Source organism: Carassius carassius, chromosome 38 (assembly GCF_963082965.1).
Source record: "Carassius carassius chromosome 38, fCarCar2.1, whole genome shotgun sequence".
Taxonomy (NCBI): domain Eukaryota; kingdom Metazoa; phylum Chordata; class Actinopteri; order Cypriniformes; family Cyprinidae; genus Carassius; species Carassius carassius.
In genome coordinates this window covers 3,408,151-3,429,837 of record NC_081792.1, presented here as the reverse complement: position 1 = coordinate 3,429,837, position 21,687 = coordinate 3,408,151, and the positions used below count along the sequence as shown (strand labels likewise).

The following is a 21,687-nucleotide window of genomic DNA, read 5'->3' as shown; positions in this document are numbered from 1 at the left end:
AGCTAGAATTCGCAGTCCACAATTGGAAGCCAAAAGAGCTTTCCCTGACCGGGAATCGAACCCGGGCCGCAGCAGTGAGAGCGCCGAATCCTAACCACTAGACCACCAGGGAGGGGCTGGTGGGCTGGTGGGCTGGTGGGTTGGTGGGCTTACCTCCTGAAAACAAGGTGAGAATAAGCAGACAGCATTGCTTGCCACTGTCACATCTAAAACCAACAACTCTGTAGCAATCAGGGGTCTTTACTATTAGTGGGCCAGTGGCGCAATGGATAACGCGTCTGACTAGGGATCAGAAGATTCTAGGTTCACTGGAATCTGCCCAAAAAAACTGAACCCCCGGGGTGAGTAAAAAAACAGATCCCTTGAATGCATACAACACTATATAAATCAGAAAACCGTCCTTTTGGATAATTCTTGTTTTGCCAAATTATTATCACATTGTTACAGGCGCAGACCTAAAGCAACAGGCCACTACAAGATCCTGCGCCCACACTGACCACATGTATGGAAAGTGTGCCAATGGCCGGTTTAAGATGTCCAAATCCCATTTGGTCTAGTGGTTAGGATTCCTGGTTTTCACCCAGGGGGCCTGGGTTCTACTCCCGGTATAGGAACGCATGCTCCTTTTTGCTTCCCTCCTCAAAAATCCAGCACATCTTCCTGCACCAGACGTCGAGGTTCTGTCTAACACTTTGCCCCTTCGATAGCTCAGCTGGTAGAGTGGAGGACTGTGGGTTGGAGTGTTGGCAATCCTTAGCTTGCCACTGTCTCATCTAAAACCAACAACTCTGTAGCAATCAGGGGTCTTTACTAGCAGTGGGCCATTGGCGCAATGGATAATGTGTCTGACTACGGATCAGAAGATTCTAGGTTCAACTCCTGGCTGGCTCGCTCTGTGCTTGTTTTTCTCCGGCTTATTTTGTTGTTGTGTTTTTTTTCTCTTCTCCAAAATCCAGAAGAAAAGGCAAATCTTCAGGCATTCTTCTTTTTTTCCAAAAAAGACATATTCTGCACACCCTTTTCGATGTCTAGGGAAGACACGGACTTGCTTCGGTATTGCCATTCGTCTCACAAGCACTCCGACAAGCTCGGCGATTATAGGGGAAATAAACTGCAGGCTGGCAGCCAGTTGATTTTCGAATGAACAATTTCATCGCTACTCTGTAACTGCTTCATTACTTTGAAGGGTATAATGCCATGTGGTTTTGACGTCATGGGCTTGCCATTTTGAAGCCTTATCACTAATTGCCACCTGGACATTTAGAATAAGTTGTAAACTGAGTTAAACTGAAGGAGCGAATAATCAGCAACTTTGCCAATTAAATATTGGTCTCACTTTCATTGTTACCCTCACAATGTCATTTTTGTACCTTGACAGAGTGACGATAGGCAGTTTTTCCTCTAGATAACGGTTGCAGTGTGTGTCTTCAAATGGATGACACACGTATTTTCACCTGGAAAAGAGCTTAATTACAAGTTCGAGGTATCAGTTCAGCAATCACAGGAATCTGCCCAAATAAACTGAACTCCCGGGGTGAGTAAAAAAAAACAGATCCCTTGAATGCATACAACACTATATAATTCAGAAAACCGTCCTATTGGATAATTCTTGTTTTGCCAAATTATTATCACATTGTTACAGTCGCAGACCTAAAGCAACAGGCCACTACAAGATCCTGCGCCCACACTGACCACATGTATAGAAAGTGCGCCAGAAGCCAATGGCCAGTTTAAGGTTTCCAAATCATGGTCTAGCGCTTAGGATTCCTGGTTTTCACCCAGGCGACCCATGTTTGACTCCCGGTATGGGAACGCATGCTCCTTTTTGATTCCCTCCTCAAAAATCCAGCACATCTTCCTGCACCAGAAGTGACTTTTTGGCCAGCAGTAGAGCTACAAGACCGTGATATGTCGAGGTTCTGTCTAACACTTTGCCCCTTTGATAGCTCAGCTGGTAGAGCGGAGGACTGTAGGTTGGAGTGTTGGCAATCCTTAGGTCGCTGGTTCGACTCCGGCTTGAAGGAGGTCTTTTTTTTTTAAGTGCTCACCATATTTTTGGTTTGGAGCTGGCCTTCTCGCAGCTGTTAGCAGAGCTAGAATTCGCAGTCCACAATTGGAAGCCAAAAGAGCTTTCCCTGACCGGGAATCGAACCCGGGCCGCGGCGGTGAGAGCGCCGAATCCTAACCACTAGACCACCAGGGAGGGGCTGAGGGGCTGAGGGGCTGAGGGGCTGAGGGGCTGATGGGCTGATGGGCTGATGGGCTGATGGGCTGATGGGCTGGTGGGCTGGTGGGCTGATGGGCTGATGGGCTGGTGGGCTGGTGGGCTGATGGGCTGATGGGCTGATGGGCTGGTGGGCTGGTGGGCTGGTGGGCTGGTGGGCTTACCTCCTGAAAACAAGGTGTGAATAAGCAGACAGCAATGCTTGCCAATTTCACATCTAAAACCAACAACTCTGTAGCAATCAGGGGTTTTTACTATTGGTGGGCCAGTGGCGCAATGGATAACGCGTCTGACTATGGATCAGAAGATTCTAGGTTCAACTCCTGGCTGACTCGCTCTGTGCTTGTTTTTCTCCGGCTTATTTTGTTGTTGTGTTTTTTTTCTCTTCTCCAAAATCCAGAAGAAAAGGCAAATCTTCAGGCATTCTTCTTTTTTTCCAAAAAAGACATATTCTGCACACCCTTTTCGATGTCTAGGGAAGACACGGACATGCTTCGGTATTGCCATTCGTCTCACAAGCACTCCGACAAGCTCGGCGATTATAGGGGAAATAAACTGCAGGCTGGCAGCCAGTTGATTTTCGAATGAACAATTTCATCGCTACTCTGTAACTGCTTCATTACTTTTTTGAAGGGTATAATGCCATGTGGTTTTGATGTCATGGGCTTGCCATTTTGAAGCCTTATCACTAATTGCCACCTGGACATTTAGAATAAGTTGTAAACTGAGTTAAACTGAAGGAGCGAATAATCAGCAACTTTGCCGATTAAAAATTGGTCTCACTTTCATTGTTACCCTCACAATGTCATTTTTGTATCTTGACAGAGTGACAATAGGCAGTGTTTCCTCTAGATAACGGTTGCCGTGTGTGTTTTCAAATGGATGACACAAGTATTTTCACCTGGAAAAGAGCTTAATTACCAGTTCGAGGTATCAATTCAGCAATCACAGGAATCTGCCCAAATAAACTGAACTCCCGGGGTGAGTAAAAAAAAAACATATCCCTTGAATGCATAAAACACTATATAATTCAGAAAACCGTCCTTTTGGATAATTCTTGTTTTGCCAAATTATTATCACATTGTTACAGTCGCAGACCTAAAGCAACAGGCCACTACAAGATCCTGCGCCCACACTGACCACATGTATGGAAAGTGCGCCAGAAGCCAATGGCCAGTTTAAGGTTTCCAAATCCCATATGGTCTAGCGCTTTAGGATTCCTGGTTTTCACCCAGGCGGCCCAGGTTTGACTCCCGGTATGGGAACACATGCTCCTTTGTGATTCCCTCCTCAAAAATCCAGCACATCTTCCTGCACCAGAAGTGACTTTTTGGCCAGCAGTAGAGCTACAAGACCGTGATATGTCGAGGTTCTGTCTCACACTTTGCCCCTTTGATAGCTCAGCTGGTAGAGCGGAGGACTGTAGGTTGGAGTGTTGGCAATCCTTAGGTCGCTGGTTCAACTCCGGCTTGAAGGAGGTCTTTTTTTTTTAAGTGCTCACCATATTTTTGGTTTGGAGCTGGCCTTCTCGCAGCTGTTAGCAGAGCTAGAATTCGCAGTCCACAATTGGAAGCCAAAAGAGCTTTCCCTGACCGGGAATCGAACCCGGGCCGCGGCGGTGAGAGCGCCGAATCCTAACCACTAGACCACCAGGGAGGGGCTGGTGGGCTGGTGGGCTGGTGGGTTGGTGGGCCTACCTCCTAAAAACAAGGTGAGAATAAGCAGACAGCAATGCTTGCCATTGTCTCATCTAAAACCAACAACTCTGTAGCAATCAGGGGTCTTTACTATTGGTGGGCCAGTGGCGCAATGGATAACGCGTCTGACTATGGATCAGAAGATTCTAGGTTCAACTCCTGGCTGGCTCGCTTTGTGCTTGTTTTTCTCCGGCTTATTTTGTTGTTGTGTTTTTTTTCTCTTCTCCAAAATCCAGAAGAAAAGGCAAATCTTCAGGCATTCTTCTTTTTTTCCAAAAAAGACATATTCTGCACACCCTTTTCGATGTCTAGGGAAGACACGGACTTGCTTCGGTATTGCCATTCGTCTCACAAGCACTCCGACAAGCTCGGCGATTATAGGGGAAATAAACTGCAGGCTGGCAGCCAGTTGATTTTCGAATGAACAATTTCATCGCTACTCTGTAACTGCTTCATTACTTTGAAGGGTATAATGCCATGTGGTTTTGACGTCATGGGCTTGCCATTTTGAAGCCTTATCACTAATTGCCACCTGGACATTTAGAATAAGTTGTAAACTGAGTTAAACTGAAGGAGCGAATAATCAGCAACTTTGCCAATTAAATATTGGTCTCACTTTCATTGTTACCCTCACAACCCTTGACAGAGTGACGATAGGCAGTTTTTCCTCTAGATAACGGTTGCAGTGTGTGTCTTCAAATGGATGACACACGTATTTTCACCTGGAAAAGAGCTTAATTACAAGTTCGAGGTATCAGTTCAGCAATCACAGGAATCGTGACTCGAGGTATCAGTTCAGCAATCACCAGAAGTGACTTTTTGGCCAGCAGTAGAGCTACAAGACCGTGATATGTCGAGGTTCTGTCTCACACTTTGCCCCTTTGATAGCTCAGCTGGTAGAGCGGAGGACTGTAGGTTGGAGTGTTGGCAATCCTTAGGTCGCTGGTTCGACTCCGGCTTGAAGGAGGTCTTTTTTTTTTAAGTGCTCACCATATTTTTGGTTTGGAGCTGGCCTTCTCGCAGCTGTTAGCAGAGCTAGAATTCGCAGTCCACAATTGGAAGCCAAAAGAGCTTTCCCTGACCGGGAATCGAACCCGGGCCGCGGCGGTGAGAGCGCCGAATCCTAACCACTAGACCACCAGGGAGGGGCTGATGGGCTGATGGGCTGATGGGCTGATGGGCTGATGGGCTGATGGGCTGATGGGCTGATGGGCTGATGGGCTGGTGGGCTGGTGGGCTGGTGGGCTGGTGGGCTTACCTCCTGAAAACAAGGTGTGAATAAGCAGACAGCAATGCTTGCCAATTTCACATCTAAAACCAACAACTCTGTAGCAATCAGGCGTCTTTAGTATTGGTGGGCCAGTGGCGCAATGGATAACGCGTCTGACTACGGATCAGAAGATTCTAGGTTCGACTCCTGGCTGGCTCGCTCTGTGCTTGTTTTTCTCCGGCTTATTTTGTTGTTGTGTTTTTTTCTCTACTACAAAATCCAGAAGAAAAGGCAAATCTTCAGGCATTCTTCTTTTTTTCCAAAAAAGACATATTCTGCACACCCTTTCCGATGTCTAGGGAAGACACGGACATGCTTCGGTATTGCCATTCGTCTCACAAGCACTCCGACAAGCTCGGCGATTATAGGGGAAATAAACTGCAGGCTGGCAGCCAGTTGATTTTCGAATGAACAATTTCATCGCTACTCTGTAACTGCTTCATTACTTTGAAGGGTATAATGCCATGTGGTTTTGATGTCATGGGCTTGCCATTTTGAAGCCTTATCACTAATTGTCACCTTGACATTTAGAATAAGTTGTAAACTGAGTTAAACTGAAGGAGCGAATAATCAGCAACTTTGCCGATTAAAAATTGGTCTCACTTTCATTGTTACCCACACAATGTCATTTTTGTATCTTGACAGAGTGACAATAGGCAGTTTTTCCTCTAGATAACGGTTGCCGTGTGTGTTTTCAAATGGATGACACACGTATTTTCACCTGGAAAAGAGCTTAATTACAAGCTCGAGGTATCAGTTCAGCAATCACAGGAATCTGCCCAAATAAACTGAACTCCCGGGGTGAGTAAAAAAAAACAGATCCCTTGAATGCATACAACACTATATAATTCAGAAAACCGTCCTATTGGATAATTCTTGTTTTGCCAAATTATTATCACATTGTTACAGTCGCAGACCTAAAGCAACAGGCCACTACAAGATCCTGCGCCCACACTGACCACATGTATGGAAAGTGCGCCAGAAGCCAATGGCCAGTTTAAGGTTTCCAAATCCCATATGGTCTAGCGCTTAGGATTCCTGGTTTTCACCCAGGCGGCCCAGGTTTGACTCCCGGTATGGGAACGCATGTCCTTTTTGATTCCCTCCTCAAAAATCCAGCACATCTTCCTGCACCAGAAGTGACTTTTTGGCCAGAAGTAGAGCTACAAGACCGTGATATGTCGAGGTTCTGTCTAACACTTTGCCCCTTTGATAGCTCAGCTGGTAGAGCGGAGGACTGTAGGTTGGAGTGTTGGCAATCCTTAGGTCGCTGGTTCGACTCCGGCTCGAAGGAGGTCTTTTTTTTCAAGTGCTCACCATATTTTTGGTTTGGAGCTGGCCTTCTCGCAGCTGTTAGCAGAGCTAGAATTCGCAGTCCACAATTGGAAGCCAAAAGAGCTTTCCCTGACCGGGAATCGAACCCGGGCCGCGGCTGTGAGAGCGCCGAATCCTAACCACCAGACCACCAGGGAGGGGCTGGTGGACTGGTGGACTGGTGGGCTGGTGGGCTGGTGGGTTGGTGGGCTTACCTCCTGAAAACAAGGTGAGAATAAGCAGACAGCAATGCTTGCCATTGTCTCATCTTAAACCAACAACTCTGTAGCAATCAGGGGTTTTTACTATTGGTGGGCCAGTGGCGCAATGGATAATGCGTCTGACTATGGATCAGAAGATTCTAGGTTCAACTCCTGGCTGACTCGCTCTGTGCTTGTTTTTCTCCGGCTTATTTTGTTGTTGTGTTTTTTTTCTCTTCTCCAAAATCCAGAAGAAAAGGCAAATCTTCAGGCATTCTTCTTTTTTTCCAAAAAAGACATATTCTGCACACCCTTTTCGATGTCTAGGGAAGACACGGACATGCTTCGGTATTGCCATTCGTCTCACAAGCACTCCGACAAGCTCGGCGATTATAGGGGAAATAAACTGCAGGCTGGCAGCCAGTTGATTTTCGAATGAACAATTTCATCGCTACTCTGTAACTGCTTCATTACTTTTTTGAAGGGTATAATGCCATGTGGTTTTGATGTCATGGGCTTGCCATTTTGAAGCCTTATCACTAATTGCCACCTGGACATTTAGAATAAGTTGTAAACTGAGTTAAACTGAAGGAGCGAATAATCAGCAACTTTGCCGATTAAAAATTGGTCTCACTTTCATTGTTACCCTCACAATGTCATTTTTGTATCTTGACAGAGTGACAATAGGCAGTGTTTCCTCTAGATAACGGTTGCCGTGTGTGTTTTCAAATGGATGACACAAGTATTTTCACCTGGAAAAGAGCTTAATTACCAGTTCGAGGTATCAATTCAGCAATCACAGGAATCTGCCCAAATAAACTGAACTCCCGGGGTGAGTAAAAAAAAAACATATCCCTTGAATGCATAAAACACTATATAATTCAGAAAACCGTCCTTTTGGATAATTCTTGTTTTGCCAAATTATTATCACATTGTTACAGTCGCAGACCTAAAGCAACAGGCCACTACAAGATCCTGCGCCCACACTGACCACATGTATGGAAAGTGCGCCAGAAGCCAATGGCCAGTTTAAGGTTTCCAAATCCCATATGGTCTAGCGCTTTAGGATTCCTGGTTTTCACCCAGGCGGCCCAGGTTTGACTCCCGGTATGGGAACATATGCTCCTTTGTGATTCCCTCCTCAAAAATCCAGCACATCTTCCTGCACCAGAAGTGACTTTTTGGCCAGCAGTAGAGCTACAAGACCGTGATATGTCGAGGTTCTGTCTCACACTTTGCCCCTTTGATAGCTCAGCTGGTAGAGCGGAGGACTGTAGGTTGGAGTGTTGGCAATCCTTAGGTCGCTGGTTCGACTCCGGCTCGAAGGAGGTCTTTTTTTCAAGTGCTCACCATTTTTTTGATTTGGAGCTGGCCTTCTAGCAGCTGTTAGCAGAGCTAGAATTCGCAGTCCACAATTGGAAGCCAAAAGAGCTTTCCCTGACCGGGAATCGAACCCGGGCCGCGGCGGTGAGAGCGCCGAATCCTAACCACTAGACCACCAGGGAGGGGCTGGTGGGCTGGTGGGCTGGTGGGCTGGTGGGCTGGTGGGCTGGTGGGTTGGTGGGCCTACCTCCTAAAAACAAGGTGAGAATAAGCAGACAGCAATGCTTGCCATTGTCTCATCTAAAACCAACAACTCTGTAGCAATCAGGGGTCTTTACTATTGGTGGGCCAGTGGCGCAATGGATAACGCGTCTGACTATGGATCAGAAGATTCTAGGTTCAACTCCTGGCTGGCTCGCTCTGTGCTTGTTTTTCTCCGGCTTATTTTGTTGTTGTGTTTTTTTTCTCTTCTCCAAAATCCAGAAGAAAAGGCAAATCTTCAGGCATTCTTCTTTTTTTCCAAAAAAGACATATTCTGCACACCCTTTTCGATGTCTAGGGAAGACACGGACTTGCTTCGGTATTGCCATTCGTCTCACAAGCACTCCGACAAGCTCGGCGATTATAGGGGAAATAAACTGCAGGCTGGCAGCCAGTTGATTTTCGAATGAACAATTTCATCGCTACTCTGTAACTGCTTCATTACTTTGAAGGGTATAATGCCATGTGGTTTTGACGTCATGGGCTTGCCATTTTGAAGCCTTATCACTAATTGCCACCTGGACATTTAGAATAAGTTGTAAACTGAGTTAAACTGAAGGAGCGAATAATCAGCAACTTTGCCAATTAAATATTGGTCTCACTTTCATTGTTACCCTCACAATGTCATTTTTGTACCTTGACAGAGTGACGATAGGCAGTTTTTCCTCTAGATAACGGTTGCAGTGTGTGTCTTCAAATGGATGACACACGTATTTTCACCTGGAAAAGAGCTTAATTACAAGTTCGAGGTATCAGTTCAGCAATCACAGGAATCTGCCCAAATAAACTGAACTCCCGGGGTGAGTAAAAAAAAACAGATCCCTTGAATGCATACAACACTATATAATTCAGAAAACCGTCCTATTGGATAATTCTTGTTTTGCCAAATTATTATCACATTGTTACAGTCGCAGACCTAAAGCAACAGGCCACTACAAGATCCTGCGCCCACACTGACCACATGTATAGAATGTGCGCCAGAAGCCAATGGCCAGTTTAAGGTTTCCAAATCATGGTCTAGCGCTTAGGATTCCTGGTTTTCACCCAGGCGGCCCATGTTTGACTCCCGGTATGGGAACGCATGCTCCTTTTTGATTCCCTCCTCAAAAATCCAGCACATCTTCCTGCACCAGAAGTGACTTTTTGGCCAGCAGTAGAGCTACAAGACCGTGATATGTCGAGGTTCTGTCTAACACTTTGCCCCTTTGATAGCTCAGCTGGTAGAGCGGAGGACTGTAGGTTGGAGTGTTGGCAATCCTTAGGTCGCTGGTTCGACTCCGGCTTGAAGGAGGTCTTTTTTTTTTAAGTGCTCACCATATTTTTGGTTTGGAGCTGGCCTTCTCGCAGCTGTTAGCAGAGCTAGAATTCGCAGTCCACAATTGGAAGCCAAAAGAGCTTTCCCTGACCGGGAATCGAACCCGGGCCGCGGCGGTGAGAGCGCCGAATCCTAACCACTAGACCACCAGGGAGGGGCTGATGGGCTGATGGGCTGATGGGCTGATGGGCTGATGGGCTGATGGGCTGATGGGCTGGTGGGCTGGTGGGCTGGTGGGCTGGTGGGCTTACCTCCTGAAAACAAGGTGTGAATAAGCAGACAGCAATGCTTGCCAATTTCACATCTAAAACCAACAACTCTGTAGCAATCAGGCGTCTTTAGTATTGGTGGGCCAGTGGCGCAATGGATAATGTGTCTGACTACGGATCAGAAGATTCTAGGTTTGACTCCTGGCTGGCTCGCTCTGTGCTTGTTTTTCTCCGGCTTATTTTGTTGTTGTGTTTTTTTCTCTACTCCAAAATCCAGAAGAAAAGGCAAATCTTCAGGCATTCTTCTTTTTTCCCAAAAAATACATATTCTGCACACCCTTTCCGATGTATAGGGAAGACACGGACATGCTTCGGTATTGTCATTCGTCTCACAAGTACTCCGACAAGCTCGGCGATTAAAGGGGAAATAAACTGCAGGCTGGCAGCCAGTTGATTTTCGAATGAACAATTTCATCGCTACTCTGTAACTGCTTCATTACTTTGAAGGGTGTAATGCCATGTTGTTTTTATGTCACAGGCTTGCCATTTTGAATCCTTATCACTAATTGCCACCTGGACATTGAGAATAAATTGTAATCTGCATTAAACTGAACGAGCGAATAATCAGCAACTTTGCAGATTAAAAATTGGTCTCACTTTCATTATTAACCTCACAATATGTCAATTTTGTACTTTGACAGACCGATGATAGTCAGATTTTCATCTAGATAACGGTTGCAATGTGTGTTTTCAGATGCATGACACAAGTATTTTCACCTGGACAAGAGCTTAATTACCAGTTCAAGGTATCAATTCAGCAATCACAGGAATCTGCCCACATAAACTGAACTCCCGGGGTGAGTAAAAAAAAACAGATCCCTTGAATGCATACAACACTATATAATTCAGAAAAACATCCTTATGGATAATTCTTGTTTTGCCAAATTATTATCACATTGTTACAGTCGCAGACCTAAAGCAACAGGCCACTACAAGATCCTGCGCCCACACTGACCACATGTATGGAAAGTGCGCCAGAAGCCAATGGCCAGTTTAAGGTTTCCAAATTCCATATGGTCTAGCGCTTAGGATTCCTGGATTTCACCCAGGCGGCCCAGTTTTGACTCCCGGTATGGGAACGCATGCTCCTTTTTGATTCCCTCCTCAAAAATCCAGCTCATCTTCCTGCACCAGAAGTGACTTTTTGGCCAGCAGTAGAGCTACAAGACCGTGATATGTCGAGGTTCTGTCTAACACTCTGCCCCTTCGATAGCTCAGCTGGTAGAGCGGAGGACTGTAGGTTGGAGTGTTGGCAATCCTTAGGTCGCTGGTTCGACTCCGGCTCGAAGGAGGTCTTTTTTTTCAAGTGCTCACCATATTTTTGGTTTGGAGCTGGCCTTCTCGCAGCTGTTAGCAGAGCTAGAATTCGCAGTCCACAATTGGAAGCCAAAAGAGCTTTCCCTGACCGGGAATCGAACCCGGGCCGTGGCGGTGAGAGCGCCGAATCCTAACCACTAGACCACCAGGGAGGCACTGGTGGGCTGGTGGGCTGGTGGGCTGGTGGGCCTACCTCCTAAAAACAAGGTGAGAATAAGCAGACAGCAATGCTTGCCAATTTCATATCTAAAACCAACAACTCTGTAGCAATCAGGCGTCTTTAGTATTGGTGGGCCAGTGGCGCAATGGATAACGCGTCTGACTACGGATCAGAAGATTCTAGGTTCGACTCCTGGCTGGCTCGCTCTGTGCTTGTTTTTCTCCGGCTTATTTTGTTGTTGTGTTTTTTTCTCTACTACAAAATCCAGAAGAAAAGGCAAATCTTCAGGCATTCTTCTTTTTTTCCAAAAAAGACATATTCTGCACACCCTTTCCGATGTCTAGGGAAGACACGGACATGCTTCGGTATTGCCATTCGTCTCACAAGCACTCCGACAAGCTCGGCGATTATAGGGGAAATAAACTGCAGGCTGGCAGCCAGTTGATTTTCGAATGAACAATTTCATCGCTACTCTGTAACTGCTTCACTACTTTGAAGGGTATAATGCCATGTGGTTTTGATGTCATGGGCTTGCCATTTTGAAGCCTTATCACTAATTGTCACCTGGACATTTAGAATAAGTTGTAAACTGAGTTAAACTGAAGGAGCGAATAATCAGCAACTTTGCCGATTAAAAATTGGTCTCACTTTCATTGTTACCCACACAATGTCATTTTTGTATCTTGACAGAGTGACAATAGGCAGTTTTTCCTCTAGATGACGGTTGCCGTGTGTGTTTTCAAATGGATGACACACGTATTTTCACCTGGAAAAGAGCTTAATTACAAGTTCGAGGTATCAGTTCAGCAATCACAGGAATCTGCCCAAATAAACTGAACTCCCGGGGTGAGTAAAAAAAAACAGATCCCTTGAATGCATACAACACTATATAATTCAGAAAACCGTCCTATTGGATAATTCTTGTTTTGCCAAATTATTATCACATTGTTACAGTCGCAGACCTAAAGCAACAGGCCACTACAAGATCCTGCGCCCACACTGACCACATGTATGGAAAGTGCGCCAGAAGCCAATGGCCAGTTTAAGGTTTCCAAATCCCATATGGTCTAGCGCTTAGGATTCCTGGTTTTCACCCAGGCGGCCCAGGTTTGACTCCCGGTATGGGAACGCATGTCCTTTTTGATTCCCTCCTCAAAAATCCAGCACATCTTCCTGCACCAGAAGTGACTTTTTGGCCAGAAGTAGAGCTACAAGACCGTGATATGTCGAGGTTCTGTCTAACACTTTGCCCCTTTGATAGCTCAGCTGGTAGAGCGGAGGACTGTAGGTTGGAGTGTTGGCAATCCTTAGGTCGCTGGTTCGACTCCGGCTTGAAGGAGGTCTTTTTTTTCAAGTGCTCACCGTATTTTTGGTTTGGAGCTGGCCTTCTCGCAGCTGTTAGCAGAGCTAGAATTCGCAGTCCACAATTGGAAGCCAAAAGAGTTTTCCCTGACCGGGAATCGAAACCGGGCCGCGGCAGTGAGAGCGCCGAATCCTAACCACTAGACCACCAGGGAGGGGCTGGTGGGCTGGTGGGTTGGTGGGCTTACCTCCTGAAAACAAGTTGAGAATAAGCAGACAGCAATGCTTGCCACTGTCACATCTAAAACCAACAACTCTGTAGCAATCAGGGGTCTTTACAATTGGTGGGCCAGTGGCGCAATGGATAACGCGTCTGACTACGGATCAGAAGATTCTAGGTTCACTGGAATCTGCCCAAAAAAACTGAACCCCCGGGGTGAGTAAAAAAACAGATCCCTTGAATGCATACAACACTATATAAATCAGAAAACCGTCCTTTTGGATAATTCTTGTTTTGCCAAATTATTATCACATTGTTACAGTCGCAGACCTAAAGCAACAGGCCACTGCAAGATCCTGCGCCCACACTGACCACATGTATGGAAAGTGCGCCAATGGCCGGTTTAAGTTGTCCAAATCCCATATGGTCTAGTGGTTAGGATTCCTGGTTTTCACCCACGGGGCCTGGGTTCGACTCCCGGTATGGGAACGCATGCTCCTTTTTGCTTCCCTCCTCAAAAATCCAGCACATCTTCCTGCACCAGACATTGAGGTTCTGTCTAACACTTTGCCCCTTCGATAGCTCAGCTGGTAGAGTGGAGGACTGTGGGTTGGAGTGTTGGCAATCCTTAGCTTGCCACTGTCTCATCTAAAACCAACAACTCTGTAGCAATCAAGGGTCTTTACTAGCAGTGGTCCATTGGCGCAATGGATAATGTGTCTGACTACGGATCAGAAGATTCTAGGTTTGACTCCTGGCTGGCTACAAGATCCTGTGCCCACACTGACCACATGTATGGAAAGTGCGCCAATGGCCAGTTTAAGGTTTCCAAATCCCATATGGTCTAGCGCTTAGGATTCCTGGATTTCACCCAGGCGGCCCAGTTTTGACTCCCGGTATGGGAACGCATGCTCCATTTTGATTCACTCCTCAAAAATCCAGCACATCTTCCTGCACCAGAAGTGACTTTTTGGCCAGCAGTAGAGCTACAAGACCGTGATATGTCGAGGTTCTGTCTAACACTTTGCCCCTTTGATAGCTCAGCTGGTAGAGCGGAGGACTGTAGGTTGGAGTGTTGTGAAACCATTAGGTCGCTGGTTCGACTCCGGCTCGAAGGAGGTCTTTTTTTCAAGTGCTCACCATTTTTTTGATTTGGAGCTGGCCTTCTCGCAGCTGTTAGCAGAGCTAGAATTCGCAGTCCACAATTGGAAGCCAAAAGAGCTTTCCCTGACCGGGATTCGAATCCGGGCCGCGGCGGTGAGAGCGCCGAATCCTAACCACTAGACCACCAGGGAGGGGCTGGTGGGCTGGTGGGCTGGTGGGCTGGTGGGCTTACCTCGAGAAAACAAGGTGAGAATAAGCAGACAGCAATGCTTGCCACTGTCACATCTAAAACCAAACAACTCTGTAGCAATCAGGGGTCTTTACTATTGGTGGGCCAGTGGCGCAATGGATAACGCGTCTGACTACGGATCAGAAGATTCTAGGTTCACTGGAATCTGCCCAAAAAAACTGAACCCCCGGGGTGAGTAAAAAAACAGATCCCTTGAATGCATACAACACTATATAAATCAGAAAACCGTCCTTTTGGATAATTCTTGTTTTGCCAAATTATTATCACATTGTTACAGTCGCAGACCTAAAGCAACAGGCCACTACAAGATCCTGCGCCCACACTGACCACATGTATGGAAAGTGCGCCAATGACCGGTTTAAGGTGTCCAAATCCCATATGGTCTAGTGGTTAGGATTCCTGGTTTTCACCCAGGGGGCCTGGGTTCGACTCCCGGTATGGGAACGCATGCTCCTTTTTGCTTCCCTCCTCAAAAATCCAGCACATCTTCCTGCACCAGACGTCGAGGTTCTGTCTAACACTTTGCCCCTTCGATAGCTCAGCTGGTAGAGTGGAGGACTGTGGGTTGGAGTGTTGGCAATCCTTAGCTTCCCACTGTCTCATCTAAAACCAACAACTCTGTAGCAATCAGAGGTCTTTACTAGTGGTGGGCCATTGGCGCAATGGATAATGTGTCTGATTACGGATCAGAAGATTCTAGGTTTGACTCCTGGCTGGCTCGCTCTGTGCTTGTTTTTCTCCAGCTTATTTTGTTGTTGTATTTTTTTCTTCTTCTCCAAAATCCAGAAGAAAAGGCAAATCTTCAGGCATTCTTCTTTTTTTCCAAAAAAGACATATTCTGCACAACCTTTCCGATGTCTAGGGAAGACACGGACATGCTTCGGTTTGTCATTCGTCTCACAAGCACTCCGACAAACTCGGCGATTAAAGGGGAAATAAACTGCAGGCTGGCAGCCAGTTGATTTTCGAATGAACAATTTCATCGCTACTCTGTAACTGCTTCATTACTTTGAAGGGTGTAATGCCATGTTGTTTTGATGTCACGGGCTTGCCATTTTGAAGGCTTATCACTAATTGCCACCTGGACATTGAGAATAGATTGTAATCTGCATTAAGCTGAACGAGCGAATAATCAGCAACTTTGCAGATTAAAAATTGGTCTCACTTTCATTATTAACCTCACAATATGTCAATTTTGTACTTTTACAGACCGATAATAGTCAGATTTTCATCTAGATAACGGTTGCAATGTGTGTTTTCAGATGCATGACACAAGTATTTTCACCTGGACAAGAGCTTAATTACCAGTTCAAGGTATCAATTCAGCAATCACAGGAATCTGCCCACATAAACTGAACTCCCGGGGTGAGTAAAAAAAACAGATCCCTTGAATGCATACAACACTATATAATTCAGAAAAACGTCCTCATGGATAATTCTTGTTTTGCCAAATTATTATCACATTGTTACAGTCACAGACCAAAAGCAACAGGCCACTACAAGATCCTGGGCCCACACTGACCACATGTATGGAAAGTGCGCCAGAAGCCAATGGCCAGTTAAAGGTTTCCAAATTCCATATGGTCTAGCGCTTAGGATTCCTGGTTTTCACCCAGGCGGCCCAGTTTTGACTCCCGATATGGGAACGCATGCTCCTTTTTGATTCCCTCCTCAAAAATCCAGCACATCTTCCTGCACCAGAAGTGACTTTTTGGCCAGCAGTAGAGCTACAAGACCGTGATATGTCGAGGTTCTGTCTAACACTTTGCCCCTTCGATAGCTCAGCTGGTAGAGCGGAGGACTGTAGGTTGGAGTGTTGGCAATCCTTAGGTCGCTGGCTCGACTCCGGCTCGAAGGGGGTCTTTTTTTCAAGTGCTCACCATTTTTTTGGTTTGGAGCTGGCTTTCTCCCAGCTGTTAGCAGAGCTTGAATTCGCAGTCCTTAATTGGAAGCCAAAAGAGCTTTCCCTGACCGGGAATCGAACCTGGGCCGCGGCGGTGAGAGCGCCGAATCCTAACCACTAGACCACCAGGGAGGGGCTGGTGGGCTGGTGGGCTGGTGGGCTGGTGAGCTGGTGAGCTGGTGAGCTGGTGAGCTGGTGGGCTGGTGGGCTGGTGGGCTTACCTCCTAAAAAAAAGGTGTGAATAAGCAGACAGCAATCAGAATCAGAATTAGAATCAGAATGAGCTTTATTGCCAGGTATGTTCACACATACGAGGAATTTGATTTCGTGACAGAGCTCCGCAGTGCAACATAACAGCGACAGAACAAAAAACACAATAAGGAATAAAAAAATACAAAAAAATACAAATAGGTGAGTAAGGATTGACAATATACAAATTGACAATGTATGGCTGGTATATTAAAGTGAGCATTTATGTATGTACATGTATATTATGTGGAAAAATTTTAACTGTACGCTGAGTATGTGTGTTGGATAAATAAGTGTATGTGTATATAAATATAAATATAAGTAGTGTAGTGTGTTCCATGTATGTACATGTATATTATGTGCAAAAGATTTACGTGTACGCTAAGTATGTGTGTTGGATAAAAAGTGTAGTGTATATAAATATAAATAGTGTAGTGTGTCCCACAGTTATTATCAGCTGTTCATTAGATGGATTGCCTGAGGGAAGAAACTGTCCCTGTGTCTGGTCGTTCTGGTGCTCAGTGTAGAGTAGAACTGTTTCAGCAGATCCTGTGGCAGGTTAAACTTCCTCAGCTGGCGAAGGAAGTACAACCTCTGCTGGGCCTTTTTCACAATGGAGTCAATGTGAATGTCCCACTTCAGGTCCTGAGAGATAGTGGTGCCCAGGAACCTGAATGACTCCACTGCAGTCACAGTGCTGTTCATGATGGTGAGTGGGGGGAGTGCAGGGGGGTTTCTCCTGAAGTCCACGATCATCTCCACTGTTTTGAGCGTGTTAAGCTCCAGGTTGTAAAGAGTGCACCAGACAGCCAGCTCTTTAACCTCCTGTCTGTAAGCAGACTCGTCACCGTCCTGAATGAGGCCGATGAGTGTGGTGTCATCTGCAAACTTCAGGAGCTTGACAGAGGGGTCCTTAGATGTGCAATCGTTAGTGTACAGGGAGAAGAGCAGTAGGGAGAGAACACAGCCCTGGGGAGCTCCGGTGCTGATTGTACGGGTGCTGGATGTGTATTTTCCTAGTCTCGCTAGCTGCTGCCTGTCTGTCAGGAAGCTGTTGATCCACTGACAGACGGAGGTGGGCACGGAGAGCTGAGTTAGTTTTGGCAAGAGGAGGTTTGGGATGATCGTGTTGAAGGCAGAGCTGAAGTCCACAAACAGGATCCTCACATAGGTCCCCGGTCTGTCTAGGTGTTGCAGAACATAATGCAGCCCGATGTTTACTGCATCGTCCACAGACCTGTTTGCTCTGTAGGCAAACTGAAGAGGATCTAGCAAGGGTCCAGTGATGTCTTTCAGGTGGGCCAGCACCAGTTTTTCAAATGACTTCATGACTACAGACGTTAGAGCCACAGGCCTGTAGTCATTTAGTCCTGTAATTTTGGATTTCTTTGGGATAGGGATGATGGTGGAGCGTTTGAAGCATGAAGGGACTTCGCACAGTTCCAGCGATCTGTTGAAGATCTGTGTGAAGATGGGGGCCAGCTGGTCAGCACAGGATTTCAGACAGGCTGGTGTAACGCAATCTGGGCCTGGTGCTTTTTTCCTTTTCTGCTTCCGGAAGACCTGGCGCACCGCATCCTCGCTGATCTGTATTGCAGGTGTGGGGGAGAGGGGGGATGCAGGAGGTGTGAATGGTGAGAGCGCTTGATTGGAGAGGTGTTCAGGGCGGGTTGCAGGAGTTGTGAGTGGTGTGAACAGTTGTTTGGAGAGGCATTCAGGGTTGGTTGCAGGAGTTGTGAATGGTGAGAGCGGTTGATTGGAGAGGTGATCAGGATGGGTTGCAGGAGCTGTGAATGGTGTGAACGGTTGTTTGGAGAGGCATTCAGGGTTGGTTGCAGGAGTTGTGAATTGTGTGAATGGTTGTGTGGGGAGGTGTTCAGGGCAGGTGATGGGTGTTCTTTCAAACCTGCAGTAAAACTCGTTCAGATCGTCTGCCAGTCGTTGATTCTCCACAGTGCTGGGGGGTGGTGTCTTGTAATTGGTGATCTTCTTTAGGCTTTTCCACACTGATGCGGAGTCGTTCAAAGTGAACTGAGTCCTTATTTTTTCAGAATAATTCCTCTTTGCCACTTTGATCTCCTTTTCCAGTGTGTATTTAGCCTGTTTATACAAGACATTGTCCCCCTTCCTGTAAGCATCTTCTTTGGCCTGACGGAGCTGTCTGAGTTTTGCAGTGAACCACGGTTTGTCATTGTTGTAATTTAGTTGAGTCTTGGTAGGAATACACATATCCTCACAGAAACTGATATATGATGTTACGGTCTCTGTGAGTTCATCCAGATCGGTGGCAGCAGCTTCAAAAACACTCCAATCAGTGAGGTCAAAACAAGATTGTAAATCCAGCTCTGCTTCATTAGTCCATCTTTTTACAGTCCTTAATACAGGTTTAGCTGATTTTAGTTTCTGCCTGTAGGTCGGTATAAGATGAACCAGAAGGTGATCAGAACGTCCCAAAGCTGCTCGTGGAACAGAGTGAAATGCATCCTTTATTGTTGTGTAACAGTGATCCAATATATTACTGTCTCTTGTGGGACAAGTAACATGCTGTCTGTATTTTGGGAGTTCACAGGAGAGATTGGCTTTATAAAAGTCCCCAAGAATGATTAAAACAGAGTCTGGGTGTTGTTGTTCTGTCTCTGTGATCTGCTCAGCGAGTTTCTGTAAAGCTGAGCTCACGTGCGCTTGAGGAGGGATGTAAACACTAACCAGAATGAACGAATGAATCTCCCGCGGCGAATAGAACGGCTTGCAGTTAATGAAGAGCGTTTCGAGATTTGAGCAGCACGTCTTCTTTAACACAGTTACATCTGTACACCACCGTTCATTGATGTAAAAGCATGTCCCGCCGCCGCGCGATTTCCCCGTTGATTCTGCGTCGCGATCCGCTCTAAACAGCTGAAAGTCCGGCAGATGGAGCGCGCTGTCCGGTATGGTGTCATTCAGCCAAGTTTCCGTGAAACACAGAGCAGCAGAGTGAGAGAAATCTTTATTTGTCCAAGAGAGCAGAAGCAGTTCTTCCGTTTTGTTGGGTAGAGAGCGTAGATTTGCCAGATGGATGCTAGGCAACGGCGTTCGAAATCCGCGTTTTCTGAGTCTCACGAGCGCGCCAGCTCTTTTTCCCCGTCTGCGCGTCCTCTTGAAGCGTGTGATCAGCGCAGCCGCTCCGCCTACAAGAATGTCCAGCAAAACATCAGAATAGTCGAAAACCGGTGAAATATCGGGAGATGTGTGTTGCCGAATATCCAGCAATTCGTCCCTGGTGAAACTGATTGCAGGAATATAACTAAAGACAGGACAAACTAACAAAAACACAAAAACAACTGCAGAGCACGTCACGGAGGCAGCCATCCTGTATCGGCGCCACTCGTCGTAAATGATTGCCAATTTCACATCTAAAACCAACAACTCTGTAGCAATCAGGGGTCTTTACTATAGGTGGGCCAGTGGCGCAATGGATAACACGTCTGACTACGGATCAGAAGATTCTAGGTTCGACTCCTGGCTGGCTCGCTTTGTGCTTGTTTTTCTCCGGCTAATTTTGTTGTTGTGTTTTTTCTTCTTCTCCAAAATCCAGAAGAAAAGGCAAATCTTCAGGCATTCTTCTGTTTTTCCAAAAAAGACATATTCTGCACACCCTTTCCGATGTCTAGGGAAGACACGGACATGCTTCTGTATTGTCATTCGTCTCACAAGCACTCCGACAAGCTCGGCGATTAAAGGGGAAATAAACTGCAGGCTGGCAGCCAGTTGATTTTCGAATGAACAATTTCATCGCTACTCTGTAACTGCTTCATTACTTTGAAGGGTGTAATGCCATGTTGTTTTGATGTCACGGGCTTGCCATTTTAATAGTTGGTGATTTTAATATCCATGTTGATAATGAAAACGATGCATTGGGATCAGCATTTATAGACATTCTGAACTCTATTGGTGTTAGACAACACGTTTCAGGACCTACTCATTGTCGAAATCATACTCTAGATTTAATACTGTCACATGGAATTGATGTTGATGGTGTTGAAATTATTCAGCCAAGTGATGATATCTCAGATCATTATTTAGTTCTTTGCAAAATTCATATAGCCAAAATTGTAAATTCTACTTCTTGTTACAAGTATGGAAGAACCATCACTTCTAACACAAAAGACTGCTTTTTAAGTTATCTTCCTGATGTATCCAAATTCCTTAGCATATCCAAAACCTCAGAACAACTTGATGATGTAACAGAAACTATGGACTCTCTCTTTTCTAGCACTTTAAATAAAGTTGCTCCTTTACGCTTAAGGAAGGTTAAGGAAAACAGTTTGACACCATGGTATAATGAGCATACTCGCACCCTAAAGAGAGCAGCCCGAAAAATGGAGCGCAGCTGGAGGAAAACAAAACTAGAGGTATTTCGTATTGCTTGGCGGGAAAGTAACATATCCTACAGAAAAGCATTAAAAACTGCTAGATCCGATTACTTTTCTTCTCTTTTAGAAGAAAACAAACATAACCCCAGGTATTTATTCAATACAGTGGCTAAATTAACGAAAAATAAAGCCTCAACAAGTGTTGACATTTCCCAACACCACAGCAGTAATGAGTTTATGAACTACTTTACTTCTAAAGTCGATACTATTAGAGATAAAATTGCAACCATTCAGCCGTCAGCTACAGTATCACATCAGACAGTGCACTATAGACCCCCTGAGGAACAGTTCCACTCATTCTCTACCATAGGAGAGGAAGAATTGTATAAACTTGTTAAATCATCTAAACCAACAACATGTATGTTAGACCCTATACCATCTAAGCTCATGAAAGAGGTGCTTCCAGAAGTCATAGATCCTCTTCTGACTATTATTAATTCCTCATTGTCATTAGGACATGTCCCCAAAACCTTCAAACTGGCTGTTATTAAGCCTCTCATCAAAAAACCACAACTTGACCCCAAAGAACTAGTTAATTATAGACCAATCTCGAATCTCCCTTTTCTGTCCAAGATACTAGAAAAGGTGGTATCCACACAATTATATTCCTTCTTAGAGAAAAATGGTATATGTGAGGATTTCCAGTCAGGATTTAGACCGTATCATAGTACTGAGACTGCTCTTCTTAGAGTTACAAATGATCTGCTCTTATCATCTGATCGTGGGTGTATCTCTCTATTAGTTTTATTGGATCTTAGTGCTGCGTTTGACACAATTGACCACAACATTCTTTTGCATAGACTTGAATACTTTGTTGGCATCAGTGGAAGTGCATTAGCATGGTTTAAATCGTACTTATATGACCGCCATCAGTTCGTAGCAGTGAATGAAGATGTA

General features: G+C 45.7%; 27 non-coding genes across 27 annotated transcripts; 16 read left to right on the top strand and 11 right to left on the bottom strand.

The window, feature by feature from the left end:
• Nucleotides 1-40: 40 nt before the first annotated feature.
• Nucleotides 41-112, bottom strand: trnae-cuc (transfer RNA glutamic acid (anticodon CUC)). Its single transcript has one exon. It is a non-coding gene; the product is annotated as a tRNA-Glu (tRNA).
• A 1,824-nt stretch (nt 113-1,936) lies between these two features.
• On the top strand, nt 1,937-2,024 carry trnay-gua (transfer RNA tyrosine (anticodon GUA)). The gene is given in 2 exon segments: nt 1,937-1,973; nt 1,989-2,024. It is a non-coding gene; the product is annotated as a tRNA-Tyr (tRNA).
• Nucleotides 2,025-2,131: 107 nt separating this feature from the next.
• trnae-cuc (transfer RNA glutamic acid (anticodon CUC)) lies at nt 2,132-2,203 on the bottom strand. Its single transcript has one exon. It is a non-coding gene; the product is annotated as a tRNA-Glu (tRNA).
• Nucleotides 2,204-2,486: 283 nt separating this feature from the next.
• trnah-aug (transfer RNA histidin (anticodon AUG)) lies at nt 2,487-2,559 on the top strand. Its single transcript has one exon. It is a non-coding gene; the product is annotated as a tRNA-His (tRNA).
• Nucleotides 2,560-3,613: 1,054 nt separating this feature from the next.
• On the top strand, nt 3,614-3,701 carry trnay-gua (transfer RNA tyrosine (anticodon GUA)). Its single transcript is given in 2 exon segments — nt 3,614-3,650; nt 3,666-3,701. It is a non-coding gene; the product is annotated as a tRNA-Tyr (tRNA).
• A 107-nt stretch (nt 3,702-3,808) lies between these two features.
• On the bottom strand, nt 3,809-3,880 carry trnae-cuc (transfer RNA glutamic acid (anticodon CUC)). Its single transcript has one exon. It is a non-coding gene; the product is annotated as a tRNA-Glu (tRNA).
• A 139-nt stretch (nt 3,881-4,019) lies between these two features.
• trnah-aug (transfer RNA histidin (anticodon AUG)) lies at nt 4,020-4,092 on the top strand. The gene has a single exon. It is a non-coding gene; the product is annotated as a tRNA-His (tRNA).
• Nucleotides 4,093-4,799: 707 nt separating this feature from the next.
• Nucleotides 4,800-4,887, top strand: trnay-gua (transfer RNA tyrosine (anticodon GUA)). Its single transcript is given in 2 exon segments — nt 4,800-4,836; nt 4,852-4,887. It is a non-coding gene; the product is annotated as a tRNA-Tyr (tRNA).
• Nucleotides 4,888-4,994: 107 nt separating this feature from the next.
• trnae-cuc (transfer RNA glutamic acid (anticodon CUC)) lies at nt 4,995-5,066 on the bottom strand. The gene has a single exon. It is a non-coding gene; the product is annotated as a tRNA-Glu (tRNA).
• Nucleotides 5,067-5,277: 211 nt separating this feature from the next.
• On the top strand, nt 5,278-5,350 carry trnar-acg (transfer RNA arginine (anticodon ACG)). Its single transcript has one exon. It is a non-coding gene; the product is annotated as a tRNA-Arg (tRNA).
• A 1,047-nt stretch (nt 5,351-6,397) lies between these two features.
• On the top strand, nt 6,398-6,485 carry trnay-gua (transfer RNA tyrosine (anticodon GUA)). The gene is given in 2 exon segments: nt 6,398-6,434; nt 6,450-6,485. It is a non-coding gene; the product is annotated as a tRNA-Tyr (tRNA).
• A 106-nt stretch (nt 6,486-6,591) lies between these two features.
• trnae-cuc (transfer RNA glutamic acid (anticodon CUC)) lies at nt 6,592-6,663 on the bottom strand. Its single transcript has one exon. It is a non-coding gene; the product is annotated as a tRNA-Glu (tRNA).
• Nucleotides 6,664-7,945: 1,282 nt separating this feature from the next.
• Nucleotides 7,946-8,033, top strand: trnay-gua (transfer RNA tyrosine (anticodon GUA)). Its single transcript is given in 2 exon segments — nt 7,946-7,982; nt 7,998-8,033. It is a non-coding gene; the product is annotated as a tRNA-Tyr (tRNA).
• Nucleotides 8,034-8,138: 105 nt separating this feature from the next.
• Nucleotides 8,139-8,210, bottom strand: trnae-cuc (transfer RNA glutamic acid (anticodon CUC)). The gene has a single exon. It is a non-coding gene; the product is annotated as a tRNA-Glu (tRNA).
• Nucleotides 8,211-8,373: 163 nt separating this feature from the next.
• On the top strand, nt 8,374-8,446 carry trnah-aug (transfer RNA histidin (anticodon AUG)). Its single transcript has one exon. It is a non-coding gene; the product is annotated as a tRNA-His (tRNA).
• A 1,045-nt stretch (nt 8,447-9,491) lies between these two features.
• trnay-gua (transfer RNA tyrosine (anticodon GUA)) lies at nt 9,492-9,579 on the top strand. The gene is given in 2 exon segments: nt 9,492-9,528; nt 9,544-9,579. It is a non-coding gene; the product is annotated as a tRNA-Tyr (tRNA).
• Nucleotides 9,580-9,686: 107 nt separating this feature from the next.
• On the bottom strand, nt 9,687-9,758 carry trnae-cuc (transfer RNA glutamic acid (anticodon CUC)). Its single transcript has one exon. It is a non-coding gene; the product is annotated as a tRNA-Glu (tRNA).
• Nucleotides 9,759-11,076: 1,318 nt separating this feature from the next.
• On the top strand, nt 11,077-11,164 carry trnay-gua (transfer RNA tyrosine (anticodon GUA)). The gene is given in 2 exon segments: nt 11,077-11,113; nt 11,129-11,164. It is a non-coding gene; the product is annotated as a tRNA-Tyr (tRNA).
• Nucleotides 11,165-11,270: 106 nt separating this feature from the next.
• trnae-cuc (transfer RNA glutamic acid (anticodon CUC)) lies at nt 11,271-11,342 on the bottom strand. The gene has a single exon. It is a non-coding gene; the product is annotated as a tRNA-Glu (tRNA).
• Nucleotides 11,343-11,481: 139 nt separating this feature from the next.
• trnar-acg (transfer RNA arginine (anticodon ACG)) lies at nt 11,482-11,554 on the top strand. The gene has a single exon. It is a non-coding gene; the product is annotated as a tRNA-Arg (tRNA).
• A 1,047-nt stretch (nt 11,555-12,601) lies between these two features.
• Nucleotides 12,602-12,689, top strand: trnay-gua (transfer RNA tyrosine (anticodon GUA)). Its single transcript is given in 2 exon segments — nt 12,602-12,638; nt 12,654-12,689. It is a non-coding gene; the product is annotated as a tRNA-Tyr (tRNA).
• Nucleotides 12,690-12,795: 106 nt separating this feature from the next.
• trnae-cuc (transfer RNA glutamic acid (anticodon CUC)) lies at nt 12,796-12,867 on the bottom strand. Its single transcript has one exon. It is a non-coding gene; the product is annotated as a tRNA-Glu (tRNA).
• Nucleotides 12,868-13,289: 422 nt separating this feature from the next.
• trnae-uuc (transfer RNA glutamic acid (anticodon UUC)) lies at nt 13,290-13,361 on the top strand. Its single transcript has one exon. It is a non-coding gene; the product is annotated as a tRNA-Glu (tRNA).
• Nucleotides 13,362-14,095: 734 nt separating this feature from the next.
• Nucleotides 14,096-14,167, bottom strand: trnae-cuc (transfer RNA glutamic acid (anticodon CUC)). Its single transcript has one exon. It is a non-coding gene; the product is annotated as a tRNA-Glu (tRNA).
• Nucleotides 14,168-14,598: 431 nt separating this feature from the next.
• Nucleotides 14,599-14,670, top strand: trnae-uuc (transfer RNA glutamic acid (anticodon UUC)). The gene has a single exon. It is a non-coding gene; the product is annotated as a tRNA-Glu (tRNA).
• A 1,519-nt stretch (nt 14,671-16,189) lies between these two features.
• trnae-cuc (transfer RNA glutamic acid (anticodon CUC)) lies at nt 16,190-16,261 on the bottom strand. The gene has a single exon. It is a non-coding gene; the product is annotated as a tRNA-Glu (tRNA).
• Nucleotides 16,262-19,815: 3,554 nt separating this feature from the next.
• trnar-acg (transfer RNA arginine (anticodon ACG)) lies at nt 19,816-19,888 on the top strand. The gene has a single exon. It is a non-coding gene; the product is annotated as a tRNA-Arg (tRNA).
• The last annotated feature ends 1,799 nt before the right edge of the window (nt 19,889-21,687 follow it).